This window comes from Gossypium hirsutum, chromosome D06, assembly GCF_007990345.1.
Source record: "Gossypium hirsutum isolate 1008001.06 chromosome D06, Gossypium_hirsutum_v2.1, whole genome shotgun sequence".
NCBI classification, from domain to species: Eukaryota; Viridiplantae; Streptophyta; class Magnoliopsida; order Malvales; family Malvaceae; genus Gossypium; species Gossypium hirsutum.
In genome coordinates, this window is record NC_053442.1 from 54,182,865 (window position 1) to 54,202,905 (window position 20,041).

Sequence of the window (20,041 nt, forward strand, 5' to 3'; positions counted from 1 at the left end):
TCTCATAGTTTGTAATTCTTACATTTTAGTCCTCTTCTAAATTGACTTCAATATTGCGACACCAGACCTTAGAAATCGTGACACCCAATTGAATTCCTTAGTTAGAATTGTTTCGTACTTGGTTCAACTTTAGAGCTTTCGTAAGCTCGATTAAAGCTTGGAAAAGATTATGTGCCGTATTATGAAAGTGCTTTCAGTATGAATGTATGTTTGAATGTGTTAATTATGGTTTATTTGACAGTAGTTGTTCCGGCAATGAATGTGACATCCCATAACTCGGATCCGACGATTGAGTTGGATAACAGGTTGTTACATTTATATATTAAATAAATGCTCATAAAAAAGAATTCTTTTAAAAGTTCATATTATTTAAATAATTTTATAAATATTATATTATATTTTATAAATATCATATCTACTATCCTTAAAATAAATATGTAAACAAATACATTAAAATAAAATCATTAAAATTTTGCAAAATATTATACTTTTTTTCTATTTTCCTTTTTTTCTACACACTTTAACTTTTTAATTAATTTTAGTTTGGTAGCACGTGTCCCTCAAAAAGCTGAGGTTAAAACACCTAAAAAAGCTAAATTGTGTTAGATTAATTTCTTCTCTTTTTTTTTTTTAATTCTTGTCTTTTTAACTTCGACCATCTTCTTTATCTTCTCTCTTTCACGATAGTTTTCTCTGTTACAGTGGCTACTGGCTGCCTTCTTATCATCTTTTTTTTTTTTTAACGTTATGGAAGCCTGAAAACGGGAATACCTTTCTCTGTTGCAATGACTACCGCTAAATAACGACTGCTCTACCACTATTTCGACCCTACTTGGATCCCTGGTCATAACAGACTAACTGTCCACTAAATAGTAACTAACTAATTACTCAATAATTAACAGTTAACTCTAATACGCGCTAACACTGTCAGTTTATAGTAATATAATATTACTAGCCAATCGGTGCTATCACGTCACCTCTCTCAATATGTCATGTAATAAATATGAATTAAAAATACATAAATTAATTAAAAATAATTATTTTTTCGAATAATCTTGCATTCTAAATATTTTATTCATATTTATATATTTTATTTTTATTATAAAATATCAATTTTTAAGTTATTATTACTATGAAAATATATAAAATATAAAATATAAATATATAGAATCCTATAACATATGTAAAACTATATAAATATATAAAAGCGTATAATTTTATAAATGTATATTATAAAAAATTATAATATATAAGTTTGTAAAAATATATTATAAATTTAGAATATATATTATTTTTATAAAAATTAGTGAATGAATAATTTCAAATGAATAAAAACTTTGGGCTTTTATATATTTGAATATTTTTATAAATTTATATTCTATTCAATTTTCAAAATAATAACTTAAAAATGATTTTTATAAAGAAAATTAAAATTAAGAAAAACACATCGAACCTAAACAAATGATTATCAAAATACTTATCTAAGTTCATTCTTGATGTGAAAAATAAATTATATTTTTTAATTAATTTCTATATTTATATTTTTTTTTAATTTATGTTTGCTAGAAGCTACCTCGTTACACCACCAGATTGGCCAAAATTGTCGCATCAACATAAACTAAGTTGGTCAAGTTAACCCTAAATAAAATAAACCCAGTACAGAGAATGAAGCTTATTTGTTGAATAAGACTATATTCTTGACTTCCAAGAGTACATAATTTCTATAACCCAAAGTGTCTTCAAATATAAAAATGAAGATACATAGATGTTAATATAATATGAATGTCATATTCATCTAAGTGCTCTGTTTCTTTTGGGCAATTCATTCTGCAATACTGCATTGAAAATGTCAATTACACTAAATCTCTGCACTTCAAAACATCGTTCTTGTTCAAACTAAAACTATTGCATATATCTGAGATAGCTTGCTCACTAAGATAATTTTCTTCATGTCCCCGGTTAATAAGGTCCTCCAATTCCTTCGATGGCTCCAACACCTGCTCATTAAATCGATAATAGAAAATATAACATCAAAACAGAAGTGAGTAGCGGAGAGGATGATGCTTGTGCTGAACCATTAAAGCTACATTTCTGCACCGAGAAGAATTACAAGCTAAACCGTAAACAGTAATTGGATAGTGTTTAAGGATTTAGATGTCATATGGGATTGACAAAGCAATAAAACAATGAATTCTTGATATTCTTGCGATAAAAATTGTTGTTGCTATTGAGAAATCTCAGTAAAGATGGAGAACAGAACATGATAACCAAGTTATTATCAACATGTATATATTTAGTTTACATCGCTAAACATCAATTAATTTTATGTATCAACATTACCACTAAATACTGATGACAAGTAAACGAAAAACCTAAATGAGGAGGTAATCGAGTAAATGTAAGTGCAAGAGCCTAACAATTAAGGTTAAACCGAAACAATGTTCACATGGAAAAGTAAAGACTCACAACTAACAAGTAACCTCATACAATCCCGTTATGTCCATTTTTAGATTATAGCACATATGAGCTTACCCATTGGGAACTTGGTGAATTCTTAGTTCCACATTTCGAATCATTATGCTCTGATTCATTCCCCTTCCCACTCAAAATAATTGAGTTTTGAACTAGGGAGTAATCGGAGACTAGCTGAAGGAGCTTCTCACTTCCCCGCAACATCAACACAGACAAACAACCATGAGTAATAGTGATACTGTATAAAAAAATAAATTATAGAACATGGAGGGTTCAAAAATAGTGATAACAGATGAGAGATATCCAAAAACTAAGGGATCCACATTGTGAAATCCTGAATGCTGTATTGCTTTAACAGTAACTACTTTCCACTGACCATCTAACCCTTTTTCCCCATTCAGCTAGACGCTGAATAGTCCTTTTCAGCTACTCAAGCAAGAAACAACAGACATGCAGACGCCAAGACAAGTGGAAAGAAAAAGATAAATGATGCACATCATCGTAGGATGACGGAAAGCAATAACAAGGAAACACATGTGAAAAGAAGTGATCTTGTGAATAAAATCATGTTTAAAACAGATTATGGTAACACATATGACTCTAGTTGAACGTCTGCAATAGGAATTCGTAGAACTTAAATTTTACTATAAAGAAGCAGCTTTTGCAATAGGTATGCCAAACTGTTCAATTCAAATATTAGAAATGTAAACAGATCCCTCTACTACTGTCTCTTTTAATCCACCCAAAAGGATCTAGCTCTATGAACATTGAATCCACCTGGAGAGCCCGCCAATGCGAATATGTGCGAAACAAGACCCAAAAGAATGGAATGTTAGGCAGAGGCAGAACCTGTGTGGAAGACAAGAAGATTAAGTGAGAATGAGAGAAAATATAAATGGGAAAAATATTCAAGAGGCAAAAGAGTCTATTCAGTAAATGATGGAACAACAATAACAATAAACATGCGTACAGTAAATGCAGTAGTCAATGGAAGCAATGAAACCGAACCATAAAAGTATTTCCTGTGTAAAACAGTACCCCTGAAAATTAAAGAACACCTGTTTAGTAACATTGCTTGTCTGCAGGAATTTGTGCGAATATAAAGTAACATATAAACATAAGCAAACACAACAATAGACTCCAAAACTTGGCATTGACTGTTGGTGTTGGCGTTAAATGCCTTTAACGCAACAAAATCAATAAACTGCACACCGCAGCATAAAACTGTGTTAGAAACTCTCTATGTCCTTACACATCAAGCACCAAGAGCATTCTCAATAAAACAAAAATGATGCCTCGGAAATGTCATGAACCAGGTTAAAGGGCTAGTGGCGTAATTATTATGTGTATTCTGAAACAAATAGAAACCTAGAAAACAAAGAAGCATCCTACATTTTGATGGTAAAGCAATTTGTTTGGACATTAGAAATAACTTCTGATCTCTAGCATCCAAGAAAAGCAATAGAAAAAGGTACACCAATTACCTCAAGGCTATTTGCCGTAATCTTCGCCGCACAAGTCGTGCATTTAAACTGCAAAAAATGTTAGAAGTATGAGGAACAAACCAGCAGTCTAAAAGCACCTGAGAATGCACATAACAAACGTAATTCATAAGTCCTTTAGTGCATCAAGCTAAAATTTCCACAAATTATCCAAAATCCCAGATTCAAGACAAAATAAATAGTATTCTCAAGTGTAAGTTCTTTTTCCATAGAAGAAGCAGAAAATACAAATAGATCTCAAGAAAGGAACAAACCATAGAAGGATGCCTACCATTGTTCAATTTTGTAATATTGAGAAACAATAATTTAAAGAAAAAATGATAAGAAAACGAGATAAAGAAAAGCACAACCATCTAAACTGAGAGCAAATGGTTGCTTCCGAAAATGTCATTCACATTTTTTCCACAAAAGGTTTGCTATAAATAAGCTGTTAAAATGGTAGGAACCTACTCTAGCTTGAACCAAATTCTACAAAATCCCTTCTAATACATCATCATGATGTTGTGAAAGCTATAAAACAAAAAGATTTGAAATATTGGACTTAAATATAGATCCTAGAGAACATTTAAATATAAATACCGGCAAGATTAAGAAAAATAACTATATTGCAGTTATAAAACAGAAGATGCAGCAATGAAAATGAGAAGAAAGAACCTTGTCGGCTAAGTAATCTGTACATTAGTAACGTCTTTGGTAATAGATTTCAACAAAATCTCAGATGGTTTAACTCGAGCTAAAAGCCGCAGCCCCAACCTAGATAATACAGTCAACCAAAAGAAGAAAAAAAGTTAGCAGAAACTAAAGCCAACTAATCCAATATACGAAACATATTTGACTTCCAAGTAGTACCCATGTAGCTTGTTTTTGAAACTGCCCTCAGGCGCCTTTTCTAACCCCATCCAAGCCTTATTCATCTATAACAAAAATCATCAGCAAACCAAGAAACAGGAGAACATAGCATTCCAAAATGCACATTGAAGTTATTGTAAACAAGAATCACAAATATATATGTATATATATATAAAAGAGGGGTGTTTAAATTTTATAAAAATGAAAAAAAAAAGCAAGAGGGTTTACCTTGTTGGAAATGAAATCAACAAGAAGCTCAGCATTGGCACTGAGGGGCTTGGAATTGGATGAAATCTTCTTGCAAAGCTCTTTAACAGTGGAAGGTGTGCTAGCAGCGGAAGATTCTGATGTAGACAGGTCAATGGATCTGCTAAAGCACCAGTTTTTCCCTTTAATTGGGAACACCACCAATCTAGCACGCATGATGATGATACTTTTCCTTTATATAAAAAGAAAAAGAGAAGTATTTATGGTAGTGGTGATAAGTTCTGTTTTGGGTTCAAAGTTGAGGAAAAAGAAAAGTCCTTTCTTACAAGACTTCAAACCTGGAAACTTGGGAAAGGAAAAACAGAGACGAAGCGGCGCGCTTCTAAACTAGTAAGGGACTGGTTCAATTCCCGCATCTTAAACAATTATTTTTAGCTAAACTATCCAAATAATCAATTTTGTTTCACTCAGTTTACATTTTAGTTATTTGTATTTGAAATATTACTTTTTAATGACTTATATTAATATATTGTAATATTTTAGTTATTAAGCCGTTAATTGTCGTTAATGATGTAATGGTAGGCTGATGTGATATATTAAATCATCATTTACAATTGGTCCTTATATTTTTTAATTTTGAGTAGTTTAATTTTTTTTCATGTTCTTTGAACTTTCTTTTTTTTCTTTTATCTTCTTTAAACTTTCTCTTTTTTTATTCTCTTCTCCTTCTCCCTCTGTTTTCCTTATTTCTTCATCTCTTTTAACGTAATTTTTTTATATTTCCCATTTGTTAAAACTTTTTTTATGTTTACGAAAAAAAAGGCAAAAGCTGAAACCAAAATAAAACTTATTTCGCATATTCTTATCCCACGATTACAAACCATCATTGTCCATCATCGCTTTAACGAACCAATTTAGATCTCTTAATGTCCTAGTCCACAAACTCGTCTCATTCAAATACCTCGTCAATCGTGACTTATGCCACTTCAACCTTAGCAAAATTTTGCGAGTTTGTTCCCTTAACCTTCTAACCAACCCTACGACCACCTTATCTATCTTACTTACAACATTCTCGCCCTCTCAAAACTACGTTGTTTCACGGATTCTTCAAACAAACTTTACACTCTCAATGACTAAAACGACCACCATACGAAACTTACCCTCAACTTTACCCAAACCAGTTTGGTTCCATGCTCCCTTTCTCTGTTCGATTCATCCATGCTCAGCTTCCAATCAAGCTTACTTGGGAATATCCAAGAAGGTTTAGATCAGTTTTATCGTTTGTTTAATTTTATTCGTCAGAAAATAGAAGGAAAGGAAAATAATAATGTACACAATTCTGTAAAAGTTTGGAAACGAAAAAAAAAATTGTTTTGATTATAAAGAATTCAATTTTATATTTAGATTTGATTAAGGTCATGGTTTTTTTATATTGATTAGTTAGATCCATTTTTAGTTTCAAAATTAGGTTATATTCAAATTGTGATTTGATTAAGAATGATTGATATTCGATTTTAAGTAAAATTCAATTTAGAAATAATGTGAAAGAAACAAGTTGGTTTATTTGGTAGGCAAATATTATGTTTCTGTTGTGAATAATATGAGAAGAGAGAAAAATAAAAAGGAAGTAGAAAAGGAAAATAAAGAAATAAAAGTATAGGGACTAGTTTTAACAAATGAAAAAAAATAGAAAAACTATGTTAAAAGAAATGGGGAAGGAGGAGAATAGAGGAGAAGGAGAAGAGAATGAAAAATAAAGAAAAAAAAGAAAAGGAAACTTCAAAGTACATAGAAGAAAAAAAATTAAATTACTCAAAATGAAAAAAATATAGGGACCAATTATATAATTTAACCTAAAATTTTTATTTGAAATAATAATTTAACATGTCACATCAGCTTATAATCACATCATCAACGGAAATTAATAGTTCAATGACCAAAATGTTACAATACATTAACGTAACATTTCAAATATAAGGGTTTTGCATGTAAAATATATATTTTTTTACCAAATGAAATTATTCTAAAAAAAAAGGTAAAATCAAGTTTTTTTGTCTTAACAATTTTTTGTTTCTTAAGACATTTTCTAAACTAATAAGACTCTGTTCACGGTTTTCACTGTCGAAAAACATAAAGGGGAAGCTTTCAAAGCAACTAAGGGGAAGCTCTCTTCACTGTTGAAGAAAACAGTCCATTAAATTCTAATTTTATATTTCTTTTACGATTTAGTCCCTAAAATCCAAATTTTTACTATTCTACAATTTAATTCCTCAAAAATAGATTTTTTTATTCTACAGTTAAATCATAAACCTCGTTTTGTACAATTTTACAAAACAGTCTATTTTCTAAAATTTTCAAATTTTATAATACCTTGCAACTAAAATTGTCAAAATTTTCAAAAATTAACCCTTGATTTTTGAACAGTTAAACTTTCATATTCTATTTTTTAAAATTTTAAATTCTCAAATTATGTACATTAGTCCTAAAACTCATGTTTCAAACATTACTATTTTATGTTCAACTTTCCAAATTTTTATATTTCATAATCATACAATTTAATTACTACATTAATATTTCAAAAATTTACAAATTTTACAAATTTATCGATACTTCAATTTTTATCGAATTATTTTAATAGTTTACGCTTATTTTTAACTACCTTGCTTAAAACTAGTCAACCAAACAAAAAAAGAAATAGTCAGCCTTTCATAATCCTTTTTCTCCTCGGTTCCCACTCATTAAATTGTGTACACAAATCCCAAAGCAAATTTGTAAGAGACATCCGAACTTATTATTATCTTATTTCCAGCTGATAGCTGATGAGATGACGTTGTTAGTAGGATCCCTGCAATTACAATGTGATATGCCTATCACGCCAGATGATGAATTGATTCCTCTGCTAACGTTGCCCCATCATACAAGGCAGTTCCATAGTTGAACACAATGCAATTACCAATGTTCACTCAAAACTCTACAGGGTAGAGCATAAGTATTGCTGGAAGCTTCTATAGTGCCTGCAATTAAGCAATTAACTTGATCGACGACCCATATAGGGTTTGAGTCTTTACTTTCCAGACAGCAAAAGCACAAGATGCAGAGAAATAATTGTCTCTCTTTGTCTTGTATTTTTTATACACTCAGGATTAGAGGCGTATTGGATTAGAGGTGTATTGGGATTAGATGTGTATTGGATTAGAGGTGTAATAGCTAATCCACTGTTTGGTTGAATGTAATGGAATAGAGGCGTAATAGTAATCTTGTGTTTGGTTGAATGGAATAGAGGTGTAATAGCATAATAGAAAAAACTAAAATGACTAGAATACCCTTAGCATAAATTTGTTTTGGTAAATGATTATTGTTATTGTTATTTAAATTATAATAAGATTTTTATTATCAATAATAAATAATTTAATCATATTTAAACATAATTATTATTGAATATATTTTAATTAAAATATATAATTTAATAAAATTCTTAATAATTAATATTCTTATATTAATTTACTGAAATCATAATATATGATACTGTAAAATATAAATTAACATAATTATTATTAAATTTATTTTAATTAAAATATATAATTTAATGAAATTCTTAATTGGATAATATTCTTATATTAATTTACTGAAATCATAATATATGATACTGTAAAATATAAATTAACATAATTATTATTAAATATATTTTAATTAAAATATATAATTTAATAAAATTCTTAATAATTAATATTCTTATATTAATTTACTCAAATCATAATATATGATACTGTAAAATATAAATTAACATAATTATTATTAAATATATTTTAATTAAACTATATAATTTAAAAAAATTCTTAATAATTAATATTCTTATATTAATTTACTCAAATCATAATATATGATACTGTAAAATATAAATTAACATAATTATTATTAAATATATAACTTGAAAATTATATTCTGCATAAACATAATTAACTTATACTAAGAAAAAGTTAGATGAAAATGAAATTGTACATCATAATCAATATGTTCAAAAGTTTTACAACATCAAAAAGTTTGAACATTGATATTTAATGGTGAGAAAGAAATCTTCTGACCCATTCCAATCGGGCAACAGAAGGTAAACTGAAGAAAACGATCATTTGAGTTGGATGATCGGGAATTTTACTCAAAGCATCATACCGCTGATCGTCGGTTAAACCTTCAATTGACCATAAGGCTGAATATAAATTTGAAGCTTTCTCTTCCATCTTTTCTTCAGACTTCTGCTGAACTACCACCTCGGAGGCCATAGTCCTACTGATTTGATCGCCAACGGCCTGGATTTTTTCCCCCAACAAGGTGGCAGCCTCCTCAAATGAAGCATACACATTATCACGAGCATCATATTTCTTTTTTCTCTTGTTTGAAGATGAGGAACCCCCTTGATCTCTATCTCCTCGCGGATCCATACCGGAAACATCCATGTCGTCTAAAGAGACGTCAGCTTCACAGTCATAGAATGTGTTTCTCTCTTCATTCATATCTGTAGTACGATCATCCTCAGCATGTATTTCTTCAAGAACATCAGCAGCTGTTTGAGCGTCTTTCCCAGTCGCCCGATCTCTTGCGTATATGGCAGTAAGCTGGTTGTAGTAAGGGAAAGAACGATGTCTGAACTGAGAGGCTTCTTTGTGACTCTAAAAAAAATGAGGAAATCATATTAGTTATAAGTTTTGTAAAAAAACAAATAAATACTTGAAATACATTTTACCTTTACATAGGATTCCCAAACTCCATCTTCAGCAACAACGAGCTGCCTATGCTCGTCCCAACCAAAACCACTGTTGTTTTGGCCATTAAGCATGTCGTAGACGACTGACCATTCCCTTTTTAGGCACCTAATCCGAGATTCAATATTTGGTTTCGCCTTCAACATTGCTCTTGGTAAAGCCTTTTCTAGCATTTTCTCTAGCTCGTTCAAATAACCGGCTTTGAACCCGGTATCAGCATTAAATGTTCCTACATTGTGCAAATCCACCATGCAAGAAACCAAGGCTGCATCCTCCTCTGGAACCCATTTTCTTTTGCTTCCTCGAGAAGCTTGAGAAGAAGCACCCGTTGGTGGAACACCTGACATATTGTTCTTAAAAAAAAAACAAATTAACATTATTTACTATTTTGAATATCATTTAATTGTTGGGTGAACAGTTTATAATATTATATCGGTAGTTCAATACTAAATTTAAATTTATAACACATGCTTAATGAAAAGATAATTACATTATAATTCAACAAAGTTTCATAAAGTTTCATAAAGACCACCAAAGTTTCACAAAGTTTATACATAAAAAAACATCAACAAATCAATTCAAACTGAATTTGTCCCTAAACCTAACTAATTTCTAGATGCTTGCCATTCATCGAACATTTGGTTGGCTAGTTCCATCCTCCAAGTTGCCCAAGCATCCGATGGATGAATATTTGTGATATTCGGTTCATCGTCATCCACCACATTAGTAGGTAATCCTTCTCCCACCTCCGCTTCAATGGGATCAATACTCATATGGGTTCGAATAAAATTATGGAGCAAACAACATGCAATAATAATTCTATTGTGCACCCTTACAGGATAAAACGATGGACTCCTAAGTATTCCCCATCTAAGTTTTAATAAGCCAAAGCATCTTTCAATGACATTACGTGCTGAGGCATGTTTCATATTAAAAAACTCTTGCGGAGAACTTGGCTGATAACCCTGACGCCACTCGTTCAGATGATATCGCTGTCCTCTAAATGGTGCAAGAAATCCCTCACAATTTGTGTATCCAGCATCAACTAGATAATAACAACCTATAAAATAAATTTGCTAAAAAATGATTAATTCATCAAACAAAGTTTGATCTTAATGAGTAATTCAAATTCCTCTAAGTATACACTGTACCATGAGGAACTTTAAGTCCATGTCTTCTACTGATGGCATCTCGGAGCACCCGTCCATCGGCAACTGAACCTTCCCAACCAGGAAGAACATAAACAAATTGCATATCAGGTGTACAAACACCTAGCATATTTGTTGCTATGTCACCTTTTCGAGTTCGATATCTAGGTTTATCAGCTGTTGGCACCCTAATCTTTATGTGGGTTCCATCAAGAGCACCTAAGCAATTCTATATCACATGATATAAAACCTTGTGTTAGAATACTAATTTAAATCTAAGTCAACTAAAAATGTTGTACAAGCTATATCTAAAACTCAGTCTACTACCTTAAACCATTTCCACCTTGTGTCAGAAGAGTCGGCTGTAATTGGCTCTGGCTTTTTAAATAAGACATCTTGTAAGCGTATGACAGCATCTAAAACACTATGAAATGCTCTGCTTACAGTTTCCCCGGACCTTCTAAAGTGATGCTTGATAACTCGATTTTTCAGGTGATGGGAGATGATATGTAAAAACATTGCTACTTGCTCATCAACAAGCATGAACCTTGACGACTTCAATCCCCCTATCGATTCTAACATCTCACATAGTGTACAAAAGGCAGTTCTATTCATCCTAACTTGTTCAATACAAGTCTTGTCACTAACATAGACAAGCCTCTTCACATAATCCCGTTTTGCATAAAAATCTAAGGTGTAGGACCTAATCCTTGGTTGATAAGTCTGTAGGCTAAGGCTGGCACCCATTCTAAACAAGAACCAAATCGCAATTCTACAGATTTCCAACCATAATGTCAAAGCAAGACCAATTCTTTTACGCCTCACACTTTGTGCAATTAAAGGCAGACGAGCCATTACTGCAACATATTAAAATTATAACACACACTATCAATGAATTGAAGTTGCAATTACACATTATAAAATAAAAATAAACAATACAAATTTAGAACACACGAAGCAAAATAGTTGATACTAAATGATATCGTTGCAACTTTAATTTCATTTCTTTATGAATCACCCAAACAATAAAGAAATTATAAAGCATGTATAATTGACCTAAAATTAATTGTTGGTGTATGTATAATTGACCTAAAATTACTTGTTGGTTTAATGTTATTGTCCCTAAAAAACATTGTTGGTGTACGTATAATTGTTGGTTTAATGTTATTTACCCTAAAAAACATTGTTGGTGTATGTATAATTGTTGGTTTAATTGTTGGTTTAATGTTATTTAGATATATATATATATCAGTCAATTAGCTTACTTTGGTCGGTGAAATGTCATATAAAGAAAAATATAATGATAATTTAGCTTTAGAAATAGATTACAAACTCTTTCACCCTAAAACATCATGAAGGGCATGAAAATTAATTAAAGGAAAGGTATTTTAATGAAATTAATTACTTGCTTTTACAAGTTTTCTCGAATGCTTTTACAATTTTTTTGAAAGCCAATTTGAATGCTTTTTTTGAATGCTCTTTGATGAAATTAATTACTTGTTTGATTTTAATGGCTGACTTTTTCCTTTGTATTATCATGGCCTTTGTTCAAAACACATGCTCTTGAAATCATACTCTTATCCCAATCTATATGATATAATGATTTAAGTAGTTGCAACGAGGAATTATTACTTCTTTTAGGAAAATCAAATCATACTAAGCCTATGATATAAGGGGTTTCTACAATTGTCGGCTTATCATATTTTTGTTAAGAAACTTGCATGTTTATTTTTATTTTTTAAAATTAGATTCTAGGTTTACATAGTATAATTGCAATTAGGCTAATTGCCATTTTGGGACTTTAAAAACACCACAATAATTGCCATTTTGTTAAGAAGTCTATATAACCACCACAGAATAAGTGCATAGAGGCACAAAGCATAAGCTTAAATTTCAACTTCCTTTATCTCTTAGGAGTTAGTGCAGATCAAATAGTGTAATTTTAAAACTGACTCAACATCCCCTAATTCAGAAATAGCAAATAACAATTTATGCAAGCAGCAAGAATCCCATTAGCTAAAACAGAGAACAAGCCAAGTTCCAAAAATCAGCAAATAAAATGTTTAACACCGAACTTCAACATGCTTATACCTAGTTCAATTTATTCTAGCTGTCCCTTTAATGGTAAATCCACCCAATTACTTGACTGAAATAAATAAAAGTTCAATGCTAGATTCCCACTTTGGAAAAATCAGTCACCAATTACACTTGATAAATCTTGGAAACCTCGGTTCCAACTTGACAGAACAAAATCATTTTTGCAATGGGTTTACTTGTTTAGTTGGGGGCCATGGCCTATGTCCGTAAGGCAACAATTATCTTAGGTAAAAATTTCGAATGCAAAAAGAGAAAGGGCAAGTGTTTGTTCAATGCATAAAGCTAACAAACATGGCTATGCTCAAGTCAACCAAGATAAATAAGTAAATACAACTAGATAATCATTTCGCAGGCATTGAGCAATACTAAATTTATTGGACTAATGAACCAAAGGTGGGTTCCATAAACAGAATATTTTCGGCATAAGACAGTATGGTACAGACAACCTATGTTGTTCTGACTTTTCGTTTTTCTTGAGCCACCCGTGTCCAGCACATTTTTGGACAAGGGTACAAGGATATACCCCCTCCAAGGACCCTCCAAATATATGGAAAAACTAAGAAAGAATTGAACATATCTGTGCTAGATACATACCCAAATCTGCCACTCACACCGAAGTCCGAGTAACATAGTAGACAACCAAACATTAGAGTATTACCATGCTTTTTTCCCCTTCTATGGAACTACCATGCTATTAATGCAAGATAATTTAATAAAATTTCTTACCAATGTACAAAACAGTCAAAAAGTTGCACCGACTTCCAATAACAGCAGCAACCCACAAGCTTACGGCAACCTGTAAAGTTTTTGATCATTAATAATCCACTCCAGCAAATCTAGTGTGTCGGAGGAAACTAGTTAGAAATGCAGATTCAATATAATGGTCTTTACCCACACACTGTGACCGTAGCAAAGTTGACAATATTCTTTAAAAGTCTAAAACAAAGCTAATCTGTTTAGTATGCTTCTTTGAAAATTATAAAAGTTTCATTCAAAGAATTTGTATAATAGGTAGCTATATGATCAAAACTATTTTTCTACATTGGTTATATTGCAAATTTCGCCCAGTTTCCCTTTTATCTTGTCCATGAGTTGCCAACTTGTTAAAGGAAACAGACAAAAATGAAACCAGAACTTATAATAGAATAACCAGGCCTAGGAGGACAAAGCTTCAACCCTCCATTGTATATTTTCTTGAACTAAAGTTTTCTGGGTCACTAATCAATTATTGAGGATTAGAACTTAGACAATCCCATATGCTCCATCCAAAAAAAAAACTGTGGATTTATCAGACCTCAGTCAAAGGGTCAAGTTTTCAAACATACAAAGCAGGTCATATTTACATATGAAGATAATGGGATGACAATAAAGCAAACTCAAGGCAAAAGACCAAATTGTTCCATCAAGAGCATAATGCAATTGCAAAATGGATATCAAAGAAAATATCTCATCAGAAATGTAAACATGAAATCTAGAATAAGGGGAATACATAGTCTAATTGCTCAACATCAAACCAAATGAACTCAGAAAAAGAAGCAGGTCTGTAGCAAGATAAACCTTGGAGGAAAACACGAAGCAATTCTATATCATAAATATCTCCAAGCTCTTCTCCAAGCTAATTAACAAAAAAAAAAATCACACGTATCAAACACAAAAGTAATTTTATCTAAAGAAAAGGTCAGAACTAAAAAAAATAAAAAATAAAAAATGCTACAAGCAAAAATAGCAATCAAACTTGAGAAACGGATATTATTCTATCGGGTTAGGAAAACTAACCGATGACGCAAATCGACAGAAACTGAGCAAATCGGCCGAAAAAGAAAAGAAAAGAAACGGGGGGAGCAAATCGGCAGAAAAGAAAAGAAAAGAAAATCGGATGAAAAGAAACTGGGAGGGTAAATCGGCAGAAATGAAAAGCAAAGAAACAAGGAAGCAAATCGGATGAAGCTAGAAGGAACAGAAGAGAAACAAAGGGGATCGGGGAGGGTAAAACAGGGAGGCTTTGCTGAAGCGTCACCTAATCTGGGGAAAAGAGGGGGAATAGAAATCGGTGGTTTTCACCGATTAGGAAAGTAACGGATTAGAGGGGGATTAGCAATACATTGAACCAAACGGCGGATTAAAGGGGGATTAGGTGGGGCCCACCGATTAGGGGTGTATTGGCATAGCCAATACACCAAACCAAACATGGCGTCAGAATTAAGATATGGATACCAAAAGGAATAGAGATCAGTATAATTTCCTTTCATTTAAGTATTGATTTTTAGTAAGGGTGAGTATTCGATCGAGTCGAAAAATTTCGAATTAGTTGAGTTGACGGATCCTATTTTAGCAACTGAACTCAATTTTACTTTTTTCGAATCGAGTTGAGTTAACAAATCCTATTATTTTTACTCAATGTTACGTTTATATGGACCGATTATTTAACTAGTAGATGAAATACAAAATTATTTAACTACATAAATAACATAATAATTCTGTTTTTAACTTAATAAATAAACATTTATTAAAACGATATAGTTTTGCCTTTTCTTATTTGAATTTTCAAATAACTCGAATTGTGTAGTTCATATTCAAGTTAAACCGAAAAATTTAATTTTTTATTCGAGTTGATTCGGATAACTTAATTAACTCAAATAACTCAAACTATTTTATTCAAAATATAATTTTTTATCGAATTTTACTCACCTTTAACTTTTAGTGTAAACATTACTAAGTCAATTGTGATGTGATTTCTTGATATTATTGTAGCATTTATAATGACTTACTAAGATTTTTTTTTTGTCTATAAAACCCATGCAAGGAAATTGTAAAAAAGTAATAATTATGACATCAAAGTTGGTAATTCCTAAACTGTTTATGCCTTCGTTGCTATCAAGACAAAGCATCAATAATACTGAAAGGAGGGCAGGTTTAAATTGATGATTATGTGATTGGTTTATGTTTGCTGGGGTTGAATAGTATTGATATGCTTAAAGTCTGTTTGTACTGAAAACCATCAACGTAATTCGCTTTTTTTACAGAAATAATATTAAAACAATCATTTATTACCTACTTTTATTTACTCAAATCATATGTTTAAAACAATAAATTTAGAATTATTATTTTAAAAAATAAAAAATTATGAAAATAGAAAATCTTTAAAATTCAAAAATAAAAAAGTTTTTTTAAAAAATTAAAATTTTAAAAATTAATGTTATTTAAATCGGGCCAAACCAGAAATTGACCGGAGTATCAAACTGAGCTAAAAAAATTGATTGAACCGGCAGTTGAATCGATTTTGAACTAGTTTGACAAATTGGTTCCTAAAACGATTGGCCTGATCGGTTCAAAGCAACTAAATATAAAATAAAAATAAAAATTATAAAATTATAAAAATTGGTTAGACTTCAAGTTAACTGGTATTTTATCTCAGCTCAACTAGTTTATACATGTTCATGGGCCAACTTAATTTTAAAATTTTTGAACTTTTTAGCCTTTAACATTTACAATTTTTTTTTGTAAATTTGGTCCATACTCTTTAAAAGCACGTAATTTATTTTTGTTGGAGATTGACCCGATTAAGCAAGGAACAAGTAAAAATAACATAAAAAATTGAGAAATTGAACACACAAATTTAACGTGGAAAAACTCCTCCAAAGAGGATAAAAAACCACGGGAAAAGATAAATTTACTATAATGGCAAAAGAAACGAAGAGTACAAAAAGATGGAGATAAAAACTAAACCCCGAAAACCCGAAAACAAAGAACCTCAAAACGTAAACACAAAATTCTCTAAATGTATTATGAGTTCTAATATCTAACGGGTGTATTTTTCAAGGTTGTAAAAGAGCCTATTTATAGGCTAAATTCATATGTCAAATAATAATAAAATAATCTAAACTAACCAGTGTTTGATTGAAACAAATAAGCAGAGTTTAACTAAAAGATTATTTCTCAAATTTGACTAAAATAGGAGTTATACTTAACAATTTTATAAATAATTTTTATATTTAAAAAAACTTATATTTAAAAAAAATTATGCACTTTTATTTTAAATATATATAATTTTAAATTTTTATATTTTTAAAATTGACAGAAAACTGAAAATGTGTAGGCTAAAAAAGTTTAAAAATTTTAAAATTTGGTTGACTAATGAACTGATATAGACTGATTGAACCGCACTAAAAAAAACTAGTTGAAGTGGCAGTTGAACCAGTTTTTATAATTTTTATAATTTATTGACTTAATTTTATAATTTTATATAATTTATTTTCTTTTATTTTATAATTTTTGTATATATTATATTTTAAAAAAAAACTTTTTATTTTTTAATTTTAAAGAGTTTTTATTTTTCATATTTTTTTATTTTTAAAAATTATAATTATAATTTTTTATTTTTTAAATATGAAAAATTTAGTTTCCCAATTCCGCACCAAATTATTATTTAAAACATATCATAAATAAAAGTGAATCTATATTATTTGGGCAATAATTTATTGTTTTAATATTATTTCTATAAAAAATGAACATAATTAGAATTATAGAAAATGAGAAATTTAACTTTAGATGACTAAATTACTTCAACTTACCAAGTATAAGGAGTAAGGAGACCTAATATTTGCTAGACCTTTAAATGAGAGCTACGATTTAATGGTGAATCTTAGTTTTCAAGGCGAGTTAAGAGATCAAGAGGGACTAGGATTAGTCATAAAATTGAATATTTGCTAGACCTTTAAATGAGAGCTACGATTTAGTGGTGAATCTTAGTTTTCAAGGCGAGTTGAGAGATCAAGAAGGACTAGGATTAGTCATAAAATTGAGGATGAGTAATTATATTAAAAGAATATATAGGATTTTATAATTGTTTTCTATTAAACACACACTAACAGTTAGTTGCAACGCCTAGAGACACGACCATGTGGCCTATCTCACGTGGGTTGATCTCTCGCACACGATTAGTAACACGACCGTGCGATTCATCACACACAAGTTTAGCTTTCACACACAGCCAGGGGACACGGCCATATGACCCATATATGCAGATTTTTCCCACCTTTTTAAATTTGTTTCAATTTGATCCCTATTAATTGCCTTCTTAGGTTTAACCTTCCGTAAGCTCGATATTAAATCAAAATTGATTGAAATACATTTTAATTTTATTGTTCATGAATGATATGATAATTAATTAAGATTTAAGTTATAATTTGTTTGAAAATGGTTTGTAATTGTTTGTAACATTTTATTACTCAGGTTAGGCAAGCGGACAGGGTAAAAGGTGTTACATTTATTAGTATCGGATCCTTCCTGTGTAATTCCTTCAATAGAAATAGAGTTACAGCCTGATATGACCTACAGTAAAGAACCGGTTAAGATTCTGGCTCGGGAAGTTAAAGAACTTCAAAATAAACATATTTTTAGTGAAAGTTCTCTAGTTGCTTCACTGTGTTGAAGAAGCCACCTGGTAACTCGGGAAAACTATGAAATTACAATACTCAAAACTTTTCTCCGGTAAGATTTTTGAGGACAAAAATTCCTTTAAGGGGGGAGAGAGTTGTAACAGCCCATTTTTAGTGATGTCGAAAACAGTGGTTTTGATACCACAATTTCGATCAGTGAGTCAGTATTTTATTATTTATTTAATATTTATAGGGTTGTTACAACGTCTTATTAAATTTTGGTTATAAAATTTTAACGTTAGATAGTTAATTAATAAAAAAGACTAAATTGTAAAAATTGCAAAAGTTAATCGTTATAGGTGTATTTGTATTAAATAGATATAAAATCATGAATTAAGGGCTTTATATGATAAATAAACCTATTTAATAACATAGTGAACGGGTTGGGTGATATATTATATGAAATTTGATTTAATTTTAAAGGGTAAATTTGTAAATTGATAAATAAGTATAATTAAAATAAACAAAAGATGGAATGGTCATCATATTCTTCCTTTTTACTTTGAAAACTGATTCTTCCATTGTTTAGAAACCAAAGTTTTAGCCAAAGCTTATTTCAGTTGCGTGGTATGTGTTTTTAACCCCTTTTTTAGTAATTTTTATATTTTTGAGATGATTATATTTTAATCTACCTAACCGAGGGACTAATTCGTAAAAGTGTTAAATGTTTTTGAGTTATACCATTAATGAGGTTGTGATGTTTTTGAATTTTGATGATAGACTTATAAGTTTGATAGTTGAATAGGACTATTTTGTAAAGTGGTTTTGGTTTATTTTAAAGTTTAAGGACTCAATTGTTAAAATAGTAAAGTTACATGAAATTATTGTAAAAATTTGATAAATATGGGTTGTATAGGGACTATATAAAATTTTTCTAGCATTGATTTGATTAAATTGCGATAGATTTGAAAGTTTCGAGTTTAGAGGTTAAATTGAATAAAAAGTAAAAGTTTAAGGTAAAAGTATAAAATATTGATTAAGGGTCAAATATGTGAATTTAAGTTTTTAATATATTTGAATTGGTTAATTGAAGTAAATTATTTTTAGGATAAACTACAAACATGATCACTCTAAAATAGGGTTTATCCTATTTTGGTCACTTAATTTTTTTTTAATTTAGTCACTATAAATCAAATAATTTTTGTGAATTGGTTACTATTGTTAATTTTTCCGTTTTCTTCTAACGGATTGGACAGTCAACAATTCACCTGATATTTTTTCCATGTAATTAATATATTTCCTTTTTTGTTTCCCTTTTTCCCTTTCTTTCCCTTGTTTTTTCATTTTCCCGTTTTTCCTTTTTCTTTCCCATTTTTTTTTCTTCTCAACCAAGCCATCGCTGTTGAGGTAGTCCACCATATTTGGCCTCCATTCAGACTATCAACACCACCAAAAGAAAGCAAGTCCCCTCCTCTCTCAAACTCACCATATCAAATTGGTGAAGGTGACTGGAAGTCACTTGCAAGGGATGTTCAGTGTCGAAAAATATGTACTAAGGGATTTTTTTAATCAAACTCATTCTTTCATTAACGAAAACGATCTCATCTGTATCTTTACAAATAATGTAAAAC

At 30.4% G+C, this 20,041-nt stretch overlaps 1 pseudogene; it reads right to left on the bottom strand.

Annotated features, from left to right (window-relative positions):
* Window positions 1–1,661: 1,661 nt before the first annotated feature.
* LOC107897668 (uncharacterized) lies at window positions 1,662–5,436 on the bottom strand (annotated as a pseudogene).
* Window positions 5,437–20,041: the final 14,605 nt, after the last annotated feature.